This window comes from Pituophis catenifer, unplaced genomic scaffold, assembly GCF_029215685.1.
Source record: "Pituophis catenifer annectens isolate HBS135680 unplaced genomic scaffold, rPitCat1.0.hap2 SCAF_12, whole genome shotgun sequence".
Taxonomy (NCBI): domain Eukaryota; kingdom Metazoa; phylum Chordata; class Lepidosauria; order Squamata; family Colubridae; genus Pituophis; species Pituophis catenifer.
In genome coordinates, this window is record NW_027256892.1 from 17,068,405 (window position 1) to 17,081,739 (window position 13,335).

The window sequence follows — 13,335 nt, forward strand, 5'->3', positions numbered from 1 at the left end:
CTGTGGGCGTGGCTTGGTGGGTGTGGTGTGGCTTGGTGGGCATGGCAGGGGAAGAATCCCCACTCCTGGGGGAAGGATATTGCAAAATCCCCATTCCCTCCCCACTCCTGGGGAAGGATACTGCAAAATCTCCATTCCCACCCCACTCCAGGGGAAGGATACTGCAAAATCCCCATTCCCTCCCCACTCCTGGGGGGAAAGATATTGCAAAATCTCCCTTCCCACCCCACTCTGGGGCCAGCCAGAGGTGGTATCTGCCGGTTCTCTGAACTACTCAAAATTTCCACTACCGGTTCTCCAGAACCTGTCAGAACCTGCTGGATTTCACTCTTGCTTATACTTATAGTGAGGCAGAAGATAAGTTTAAGTTTAAGTTTATTTATTTGTCAAGCATATGTAAGATTACAGGTAAAAAGTATAAAGATAATTTGAATACATGAAAAGACTAAATAAAAAGGAATATTAGGACAGGAACGGTAGGCACGCTGGTGCACTTATGCACGCCCCTTAATATAACTATACAGATAACTATTAGCCTGCATTCCCATGTACCTGAAAAGCATACTACAGCTTGCTAGATAACTCCAGACAATGATGATGGTATCACATAAAGCCTTGGATAGCATAGAGTTGCACAAAGTATATGTCAACATGGAGAAGAATCTTAGAGCGTGTTTCATACTAGAAGACACATCTGCATGGAAGGTCATAATCACGGATCATACAGACATTAAGACTACAATCTTATTATCAATCAACCTAGAAGTAATCCCCATTGAATTAAATGGGGGCTACCTTTAAATAATTATACACACAGGACTTCAAGGAAGACTTCTCCTTGTAGCCATTTGCTGTCATCTTGTCCTTTCTAATCTGGTCGTCTTGGTGCTAAAATTCCTGCCTCTGAGTTGTGTTCTTTATGAAGCAACTTTTTTGTTAAATTGTTAATGATGGTTCTTTTCTCAAATACTGTATATTACTAAAGGAAGCTTAGATCTTTTCCTTTAACTCTAATATTAATCGTTGGTTCAGGTCGTCCCAAAGGTGCTTTTTCAAGAGGCAACTGGACTTTCTGGTTTTTCTTTGAAGACATTTCGCTTCTCATCCAAGAAGCTTCTTCAGCTCTGAGCTGAAATCTAGTTCCCTCCTGAAAAAGCACCTCCTGACAACCATGACCTGGATGACTGAGAATCTCTATAGACATTGGTTCAGATCCCACTTCTCTCCAACTCATCTCAAAATGGAAAGAGTTTGGCAGGTGTGGCCCCTGGCCTCATAATTCTTATTTACCGGTACCTCCTGGAAAAAAGGAACATCTCTATCATCACTATCATCTAGTAATTGATAATCCACATTCTCGTTGATTGTTCAGACAAACACGATGGGAAAAAATGTGCACATTATGTGCCTCTGCGTGGGTGTGGGTGAACGGGTGTATATATGTGTGTGTATTTGGCTCCAAACCTCCTCCTTTTTTAAAAAAAAAAAAATTAATCATCCTATCTGAGGCAGAAGAAGTTGAGCTTGTGACTATGATGGATTTGAATTAACTCTCAGTCACAACCCACTACGCCAACTATTCACCACTTAACTGAACGACAGAAGTAATTACATTTTTGTTCCATAGCACTCGGGGTGAATTCAGGCTTGCCTTGGCTGATGAAATCTGTCGATGATGCCAAAAGAGAAAGGTGTGCGCTTCGGAGGCTGGCAGACAAACAAGGTGAACTAACCCCTTCCATCTGTTCCAACACGTCCATTATTTGGTGGAAACACTGAAGCTATTGTTTCCGAGAACGGTCTCGGAGAGGAGGAGGCCCCAACGTTCCTTGGTAGGCAATTGTAAGTTCCTCCCAGGCTCAAGGGGGCATTACGGTAGTCTCACCTTCTTTGCCAGTTTTAGTAAAACAACCCATTAGGAAAAGACATTCCCTCATAGGGAAGGTGTTCCTTTCAAGGGAAAGCCAGTAGCATGTATGCATGTATTTGCATAATTCCAAAGAAAACAACCCCTAGCAGACAAAACAGAAGAACGGATCTGAATGTATTTTGGGTCTACTTATTGCCTTAGCAAAAGGGACGCGGTGGCTCAGTGGCTAAGACGCCGAGCTTGTCGATCGAAAGGTCAGCAGTTCTGCGGTTCGAATCCCTGTAATCTTATCTGCTGTAAACAACAGATAAGATGGTGGAAAAGCAATTTTCATCACGATAACTCTGGAAAAAAGAAAAATCTATGATGAAAATCTCAGACTCCCCAGTTACAGACATAAAATTTTTATGGAGATTCTGTCATCGAGGACATGGTTGTCCCAAGGGAGTTTTTTCAAAAGGCAACTGGAATTTCTTTGTTTTTTTTCCTTGAAGACACTTTTCTTCAGTTCTGAACTGAAGAAGCTTCTTGGATGAGAAGCAAAATGTCTTCAAGGAAAAAAAAAACAAAAAAAATCCAGTTGCCTTTTGAAAAAGCACCTTTGGGACATTCTTGTATAAAACTGAGATAGAAGTGGGAATGCTTTGAGTGGTTGGGATCCTATCAACATTTCTGGAAGAGAAAAAATTATAGTGGAGAAGTCAATAATGAAGAAGGGACATGGTGGCTCAGTGACTAAGATGCCGAGCTTGTTGATAGAAAGGTTGGCAGTTCAGCGGTTCGAATCCCTAGTGCTGCATAACGCGGTGAGCTCCCATTACTTGTCCCAGCTTCTGCCAACCTAGCAGATCGAAAGCACGTAAAAAATGCAAGTAGAAAAATAGGGACCACCTTTGGTGGGAAGGTAACAGTGTTCCATGCGCCTTTGGTGTTTAGTCATGCCGGCCACATGACCATGGAGACATCTTTGGACAGCGCTGGCTCTTTGGCTTTGAAACAGAGATGAGCACTGCCCCCTAGAATCAGGAACAACTAGCACATATGTGAGGGGAACCTTTACCTTTACCGTATTGGCTTAGCACACAGGTGAACAACTTTATGGTGCCTTCATAATGTAGGGGGTGGGCGGATAGGCTAATGGCTGCAACAGCTGCAAGGCAAAAGTAGGTGGAGCTAACTCTCAAATTGTTAAACTGGGTTAGGCTTTTTCACTATTTTTTTTTTTAATTTGATTTATATGCCGCCCTTCTCCGGAGACTCAGGGCGGCTTACAATGCGTTAAGCAATAGCCTTCATACTTTTGTATATTTATACAAAGTCAGCTTATTGCCCCCACAAACTGGGTTCTCATTTCACCTACCTTAGAAAGGATGGAAGGCTGAGTCAACCTTGAGCCTTGGAGAGATTCGAACCAGCAGTAAATTGCAGGCAGCTGTGTTAATAACAGGGTGCGTAGACCACTGTACTATCAAGGCTCAAAACTATTGTTTGCTTGTTTGTTCCTTCCATCCATCCATGTGGAAAGATATTTCCTTTCATTTACCGTAGTTGTGGCCATCAGAGTTGAAGCTAAAGACCCGAAGAAAGAAAAATGTGGATGCTACCTGAGGCTCTGGAGACACAATTATTCACTCTGCTTTAGGTCAGAGTGAATAATTAAGATTTATAAACCATAATTTCTTAATTGCTCTTATTATGCATTGCTCCAGGTAGCTTACAGCAGCAACAATCCCATAAAAATTAATCTAAATCAGACAGGAACTTCAATAATAATTCTAACAATTATTCATCATATTAAACCTTCAAAATGAGAATTACTGTAATGGTTAAAAATCATGACACGCTAACACATCATTTTGAAATTGCATTATTATAAGAAACGCAGCAAATCCTAGACCCCTTGACATTTCAAATGGTATATTAAGGTTAAGATTAACATCACAATATCATTGCACATGTGCTATCATTCTTTGTGTTCTTGTGGCATGCTATGGGCACTCTTGTTCAGTATCTCCCTACTTTAACTGGTTACTATGGGGAATTAATTCCATATATTTGGAAAACACCAGGATTGAGGAGGCTGAAGTAGAATAAATTTGAGAATGATATGTGTGATGGTGGATCCATCCTTCCATCCATAGCTATGATAGGACAAGACTAAATCATATAAAGAGCCCTAAAACTTCTTTAAATGCCAACACACATACACAAATTTGACATCCAACCTCCAGCTACCAGCCCTGGACGACATCTTTGAATCTCGCTGTTTGAGGAAATTGCATAACATTCTCAGAGACTCTTCCCATCCTGCTTACAATCTTTTTGGACTGTTGCCTTCTGGCAGAAGATACAGAACAATTAAAACTCGGACCACACGTCTTCTGAATAGTTTTTATCCCAGAGCTATAATTGCACTCAATAATGAACTAAAGGGCCACCATCAGTGAGCTGTTGGACAGCATTACTTGGTCTTTTGTGTGGATGTTTGGGTGGTTTAGGGGTGGGGAATTGTGGTGGGTGGGTGGGTGGGTGGGTGTTTGGGGATTGTTATATGTGGTGGACCTGGTCTTTGGGTGTTGTGAATTTCGTTGTATGGGTATACTGTGTATACACATACAATGACAATAAAGTTGTTATTATTGTTATTATTTAAAACATCCATTGTTTTAGACATGAAGTAATATTTTCTGATCTTTATCCTTTAAATCATAAGACATATTTTACATTTCTTAAAACCAACACCCATCGATTGGATAGTCAAATTCTGTGTTCCACAGTTCAGGCCCGTTAACTAATGCTCATCTTCATTCTATTCTTAAATAAATTCCATACAGTATATAATTCAACTGTTGGTTTGTCTTTAAGCACCGGGGAGTCTTAGAATTCATTAATCAATTTCTCTTGACCCTTCTGAAGCCCTTTCCCTTCCTCTCCCTCTCTCTTTCTCGGTTTGTTTTGATTGCAGATTGATCAGGCTCACAATTAGGCCCCCCCTATGTTTTGCAAAACTGTCATCACTGGCACTTTATTAACTGGATAATTTGCTGACAAACTATTTGAACAGCAAAAGGAAGAAGCTGCGGATCAAGGGAGGAAGAATTTACCGCCTCGGGTCAACGAGAAGGCCAAGATCAACCAAAAACTCAGTCAACTGTGCCTTAAATATAAGAATCGTGCAATTAGGAACATCCCAGCTTTTTTTTATAATGCACTCTTGTATCAGGGTTATTGTCAGGTTAACTGAAAGTGTTTGGACTCCAGATTGTTTTTTCTGTTTCTGGCCTCAAGCAACTCAAAGAAAAAATAACAATAACCCAAAGCTGGGGATAAAAAGGGTAATCATGCACCTGCTAATGAGGTATGTGATTTATCTAGGATCTGCCATGGAAAGACACTTGATGGATATTGTAATGTTCATCCCTGAGAGAAGAAAAGGTCCTTTCTGTGATGCTTGGCTGAAAACTACACAAGTTAGCAATGGAAAAGACATCTAAATTCAAGATAGAATGACATGACACTTTGAGGGGGAGGGAAATGAAAAGACTAACTTGTGCTTACAAAAATAGCATTCCCATGGTGGGTAATATCACTCAAATAGGTTTAATGTATCTCACAACTAAATGATATTTCAGTAGGTATTTTCTTGGCCTTTCTCAGAGATCGTTTTCCTCTGCTTGGGACAAAGAAATTTGCATCATACAACCTCAGGAAAAGCTGTACAAAGTACCATGATTGCTTGGATAAACGCATCGAGTCTAGTGACTCACAAAGGACACCGGATGAATTTGACTTCTCCCAAAGTTCTTTTCTGGTTTGGGTTTCATTTTCAGATACCATCTACTCTGGTCGTCCAATCCTGGCAGTACAAAAAAAATGACTTCCAGTGCTGTAAACAACAGATAAGACGGTGGAAAAGCAATTTTCATCACGATAACTCTGGAAAAAAGAAAAATCTATGATGAAAATCTCAGACTCCATAGTTACAGACATAATATTTCTATGGAAATTCTGTCATTGAGGTCATGGTTGTCCCAATGCTGCTTTTTCAAAAGGCAACTGGACAGTGGTGAAATCTGAACTGGTTTACTACCGGTTCACTGGCTTCGCATGCGCAATGCGCACCACGCACCAAATGTGAAGTGCGCGCACGCAGAGCATGCCAAAATGGCATGAGGCATGTGGTAAGTAGAACAGCGTGTGAGGGGGGGGGGTGATCAGCTGTGGTGCGCAATCTTTTTTTTTTTTTACTTTTAAAAGCATTGCTTTTAAAAGTAAAAAAAAAAAGCCTCTGACGATCACGCTGCTCAGCTGGGATCGTCAGAGGCTTTTTTTTTACCTTTTAAAAGTATTTTTTCTACAACCTCTTCAGCCTAAAAAATGCTTTTAAAAGTTAAAAAAAAGCCTCTGATGATCGCGCGGCTCAGCTGGCCATGGGGGGGAGGCAGGGAATTTTACTACCGGTTCTCTGAACCACCCCCTGCCATCGCTACCGGATCGGGCGATCCGGTCCGAACTGGGAGCATTTCACCTCTGCAACTGGACTTCCTTTGTTTTTTTCCTTGAAGACACTTTTCTTCAGTTCTGAACTGGATGAGAAGCAAAACATCTTCAAGGAAAATAAAAAATAAAAAAAAATCCAGTTGCCTTTTGAAAAAGCACTTTTGGGACATTCTTGTAAAAAACTGAGATAGAAGTGGGAATGCTTTGGGTGGTTGAGATCCTATCAACATTTCTGGAAGAGAAAAAATTATAGTGGAGAAGTCAATAATGAAGAAGGGACACGGTGGCTCAGTGGCTAAGATGCCGAGCTTGTTGATAGAAAGGTCGGCAGTTCAGCGGTTCGAATCCCTAGTGCCGCATAATGGGTGAGTTCCCGTTACTTGTCCCAGCTTCTGCCAACCTAGTAGTTCGAAAGCACGTAAAAATGCAAGTAGAAAAATAGGAACCCCCATTGGTGGGAAGGTAACAGTGTTCCCTGCGCCTTTGGCATTTAGTCATGCCGGCCACATGATCACGGAGACGTCTTCAGAGAGCGCTGGCTCTTCAGCTTTGAAATGGAGATGAGCACCGCCCCCTAGAGTCGGGAATGACTAGCACATATGTGCGAGGGGAACCTTTACCTTTCACAATAATGAAGAATGGACTTCCATGGCCATATCTGTGTTCATAACTTAAAAGGGAAATGGAGAATTGTTTTGAAAGTAATTTGACAAAACATGGTTTGAAATGAACATATTAATCTGACCCTGATAGAACTGGTCCCTTCTTCAGTTCTCATTCCATCTCCTAAGACATTAAATCCTGGCCAATGAATAGCGCCAACATTTTTTCTCTAGTGAAAACTTTCTTTTCACCTGATTCTGGAGTTATTGCCCAGCTTAAAGCTCATTATACGTGGAGGATCAAATTGTACTATAAAGTTGAGCAAATTGACAATCTGGTATCAGTTTTCCTCCCTTGAAATTCCAAATCACTGCACAAAGCTCCTTGGCTAATCCAGGCGGAGGTATTTACAAGGAAACTATTAACATTAATAAGGCTGTCCTTCTTCATATGCTTTCAAAACAAGAATAGACGTAGGAAGTGAAAAATTGGGGTTCTTTTTTTTTTTTTAAAAAAAATCATTTCCATTTTGGTCCTAAATTGCGTAAAAATGTGCAGGAAAAACTGGTCCAAGGGCATGTTGAGGTGTAAAAATAAATGGCTTTGGGTCAGTGACTCACTCAACAAAAATACTTAGAAGGGTTTTGTTATGATGAAGGGAGAGACTGAAGAGAGATCATCTCATAAGCCTGCTTTAGTTCCTATAGAAAAGACTTGCTATAAATCTTATTAACAAATTCAGGTAGTCCTTTGACTTATGGCCACAACTGAGATCAGAATTTCTTTCTTTTTTTTTTAACAATTTATTTATATATATATTTTCCCTTAACGTACATAAGTGTGTTGTGAACAGTATATTGTCTGGGTCAATTTGCTTACATAATAGTATATATAATATAATAATATATTAAACATAAGACATACATCATAGTATTTTTCCAATTTCTAATTTCTACTTCTATTGGCCAACTGTTGATAAAATAAGTCCCATGTTTGAAAATATTCTGTATCATCTGTATCTTTTATCTTTAATGTCAACCTATCCATTTCTCCACAATCTAGTATTTTTAAAATTACATTTTCTTCTATGGGTGGTTTCTCATTTTTCCAGTGCTGTGCATATACAATTCTCGCTGCCGTCAAGACATGTAATATTAAATATATATTCCCTTTATTGAATTTTTCTGATACTATGCCTAACAGAAATATTTCTGTCTTAAAATCTATATGTTGCTTTAACATTTTTTCTAACCGTGTATGTATTTTCCTGTAGTTGGTTTTTTTTTTTTTTGCCTTTACACATGTCCACCACATATGATAATATGTGCCCAGTGTCTGATTATGTTTCCAACATTTGGGGGAGATCAGAATTTCTGTTGCCAAGCAAGATGGTTGTTAAGTAAGTCGCATCTGATTTTATTACCTTTTTTGCCATGGTTGTTAAGCAAACTATGACTTTTGTAAGTGCGAGAAACTGTTGTAAGTTACAATTTTCAGTTGTAACTTTGAAGGATTGCTCAACAAATGGTTGTAAATTGAGGACTACATGTAAATATTTTCTTTAAAAAAAAAACAACCTTTTTTAGTTTGAGATATGAAGCCAATCCATTCTGTCTTTCTTAGAGAATGATTGTGTACATGGACTCTAATTATTCCTTGGTGCTTGGGAAGTTATAGTAGGTTGGTTCATGCTGTTACATTATCCTGTTTTGTTTTTAATCTTTTCGTATTAAAAGGTAAAGGTTCCCCTCACACATATGTGCTAGTCGTTCTCGACTCTAGGGGGGCGGTGCTCATCTCCGTTTCAAAGCTGAAGAGCCAGCGCTGTCCAAAGACGTCTCCGTGGTCATGTGGCCGGCATGACTAAACACCAAAGGTGCACGGAACACTGTTACCTTCTCACCAAAAAGGTGATCCCTAATTTTTCTACTTGCATTTTTTACTTTTGAACTGCTAGGTTGGCAGCTGGGACAAGTAACGGGAGCTCACCACGTTACGCGGCACTAGGGATTTGAACCACTGAACTGCCGACCTTTTGATTGGCAAGCTCAGTGTCGTAGCCACTGAGCCACCATGTCCTCCTTTTTGTCTTAGGGACTTACAAACTGCTCACACACATTATGGCAGCTGTAGGGTTTTTTTTAAAAAAAATTGACAAGTTATAAATTAGGTCCTATTTTCATCCATCCACATGTGTGCAAATGAAACTTCGCGTTCTCGCCCGCCACTTGCTCAGCCCAGTTCCCAATGGGCCATGGAATCAAATACCAGTCCACTGCCCAAAGATTGGGGCTCCCTGATTTATAGAACAGGACAGGACAGGACAGGACAGGACAAAACAGAATACTTTATTAGCCAAGTGTGATTAGACACACAAGGAATTTGTCTCCGGTGCAGAAGCTCTCGGTGAACATGCAAAAACAACAAAGTAATAAGTTTCTCCGATGGATTTCTCCCATGGATCAGAAGTATGAGGTTGAAACTCATTCTGCCATCTCAGAGTCTGCCCCAGATTTCCACAAAGTGTTCCAGAAAGCACCACATGAGCTCTCCTCATCTATTCCCTAATTCTGCTAATTCTATTTATAAAAACAAAATTGTTCCACAAGGCATGCTGGGTAGAACAGTTGCCCTGCTCTTGCCAGGGCAGGATTATCCCTTAATTGCATTGCAGTAATGCCAAGTGTGGCCAGCTGAGAACGTTTGCCCATGCACGATGCCAACAATTGAAAGAGAAGCAAGAGTTGGCAAACGCTGATCCAGCAACACTCACAGTACAGTTAACGATATTCTGAGTGAGGTCTACATCCAGGGTAGACCTGGACAGACAGGCAAGTTGTGTAATCCAGCAATAGCTGCACCGGGTTGGACTTTTGAAAACTGCAGAGCTCAGGATCATAAAGTTACAATTTGTGTAATAGGTCATGCTTGGCTTTTCTTGCATCTGAGGCTGAACGAATTACTCAAATCTATTATTATTATTATTTACTTTATTCATTAAACATGAAACTCAGTCAACTGAACATTCAAAAATGCATCACATTTTTGACTGGTGCTAATGGTTGATACGGGTTGCTGCCAGCGTCGTAGGGATCAACCAAGTACCTTCTTAAGATGTACGAAGTTCCGAGTAGCGCAATTTCTTGCAGTTCCACTGGTGTTATTGCAGGAAGCTGCAATTTGTTGATGTATCTTATAAAATTCTTGGACATGGTACCAAGTGCCCCAGTGACAATGGTATCACTGTTACATGTTTCATCCATAGCCGTGTAGTTTCGATGGCCAGGTCGCGATATTTCATGATTTTTTTCAAGTTCTTTTTCTTCGACTCTGGCATCTCCTGGTACCGCAATGTCAATAAATTGTATGTTTCTGTTTTTGACAACTGTGATATCTGGCGTGTTGTGTTCCAAGTGACAATCTGTCTGTATTCGAAAGTCCCACAAGATCTTCACCTTCTTATTTTCCATAACTTTTTCCATTTTATGTTCCCATGACTTTTTGAATACAGGAAAGTTGTATTTTTTACATAATGACCAGTGGATTAATTTAGCAACTTGGTCGTGTCTAGCTTTGTAATCAGTTTGTGCGATTTTGCTGCATTCACATATTAAATGTGAAATAGTTTCGACTTTGTTGTTGCAAAGTCGGCAGTTTGGATTGTCAGTGGATTTTTGTATCTTTGCTTTCATGGCATTAGTTTGTAGTGATTGTTCTTGAGCATTATTATTATTATTATTATTATTATTATTATTATTATTATTATTATTATTATTGTTATTATGTTGCCTTTCCAAAGACCTCAGAAATTATTGTGAAGTGACTATAGGGCAGGGTTTCCCAACCTTGGCAACTTTAAAACCCATAGACTTCAATTCCCAGAATTCCTTGACCTGTATGGTTGTAGAATTCTGGGAATTGAAGTCCATAGACTGGGAAACCCTGTTCCAGGGGTTGGGGATGGGATTATTAAATTGATGAAAGCAGCATCACAATAGAAGCCCCACCCCTTTAGGGCATGCTTACCTAAAATTATATTCTTATCAAACTTTCTGAATGGGTTAACATCTCTCTTCCCTCTCCCTCCCTTCCTCCCTCTCCTCCTTCTCTCTCTCTCTCTCTCCCTCTCTCATAGTTAATGACATGATAATCCCGATCTAAAACAAACCAAATAAAGCACAGATTGTACCTACGTCAAGCTGTCCTTTGTCCTGACAAAAACTGAGCTTAAAATAGAGCTTGTGAAAATAAACATGACCAGATCAAGCAAATATACAGGTTGAAACTGACAGGAGTTACACACAATTCTGTATCAACAGCAACAATAAACCTTTGTAATCCATTCAAATTAAATAATTTAATACAATAGATGAATCCAGATTAGAAATGAGTACAGGATCTATACTTAATAGCTTGGTAGATAGCCACGTAAAATAATTATTCTTACTGTGTTGAGCAACCTTCTCCATCACAGGTGTTTTCCAAATGTTGGCCTTCAAGAGCTCAAATTCCTAGCTAGCCCAGCTATTGTTGTGGATTCTTAGAATTGAAATCAGCACAGCTTTGAAAATATAGGTGGTGGGGAAGGTTGGCCCTCAACAAATCTCTACAGCAGGGGTGTCCAATCTTGGCCACTTTAAGACTTGTGGACTTCAACTCCCGGAATTCCTCAGTCCACATGGCTGGTTGGAGAATTCTGGGAGTTGAAGTCCACAAATCTTGAAGCTGCCAAGGTTGGACACCACTGGTCTACAGGTTTAATCTCAGGTTCAGGTGATTCTTTTCAGTATTCAGTAATTATATCTTTCTGGTATCGTCAGTTGGCAACTGACTGAGAAGATTTCTAGGGACTGGGTTTATTTATTATTTTTCCACATGAAAGGAGATAACTATGGAGGAAATATATTCAGAAGATGCAACATTTCACTCAGTTAAAGAATGCAGACAAATGAGTTTTAATATATGCATATACATACATACATACATACATACATACATACACACACACACACACACACATATACATATACATATACATATACATATACATATACATATACATATACATATACATATACATATACATATACATACATACATACATACATACATATATACATACATACATACATACATATATATAAAGTGTTTTTCTATCGAGACACCTGGTCTACCCCAACATGTGGGAGGGGGCATTCTGCTCCCTTTCGCCTTTCAGCTCCAATCCAGGAGCCCTCAAGCAGTCACATTCACGACCAACCATTTTATACCAAGTTTATATTTTGCTGATAAAGAAATAAAGGGAGACTAGTATAGATCTATTTCAAGCTATGTAACTCTCATCAGCTAGCCATACCCTTAACTCGAGTTCGAACTTGGGCTTCCTGCATGTTAGGCAGTTGAATTAACCTCTGAGCCACAAATGTTTCTCAATAGAAAAACACTTAATCTTTCCCCTGGCTCAAGCTGATAAAGGGAAGAGAACTTGTGGCTCAGAGGTTAATTCAACTGCCTAACATGCAGAAAGCCCAAGTTCGAATCCAAGTAAAGGTATGAGCGAAATAGATCTATACTAGTCTCCCTTTATTTCTTTATCAGCAAAATATAAATTATATATATATATAATTAATTAATATATATATTAATTAAATATATATTAGTAATATATATATTACTATATACTATATACTATATACTATATATTAGCACTTAGACTTATATACTGCCCCCTACTGCTTTACAGCACTCTCTGAATCAGCCTCTTGCACACAACAATCTATGTCCTCATTTATCTACCTCAGAAGGATGGAAGGTTGAGTTAACCTTGAACTCCTGGCTGTGGGTAGAGTTAGCTTGCAATACAGCATTCTAGCCCCCTGCAAGAAGGAGAGGAGAATGAGAAAGGGAATAAGAGAGGAGGGAGGGAGGGGAAGGAAGGAAGAAAGAAAGGAACAGCAATAGCACTTAGACTTATATACCGCTTCAAAGTGCTTTACAACCTTCTCTAAGCGGTTTACAGAGTCAGCCTATTATCCCCAACAATCTATGTCCTCATTTATTGACCTCAGAAGGATGGAAGGCTGAGTCAACCCTGAGCCCACCAGAATCGAACCCCAGACTGTGGGCAGAGTTAGGCTGCAAAACTGCATTCTAACCACTGTCCCACCAGAGCTCTGGTGCATATATAACCACCACATTGGCTGCCCTTTCTTTGAAATCCCCATGAATTCAAGGAAATTAACTAAAATGTTTGTTTGTTTTTTTCTCCCAGACATTGTTTTCAGGTTAAAGATTGTTCCAAAGTAGCCTCTTTAAACTCTAACATTTTCTATTTCTCCTTCTATGTCTCAGCTATCAGGTAT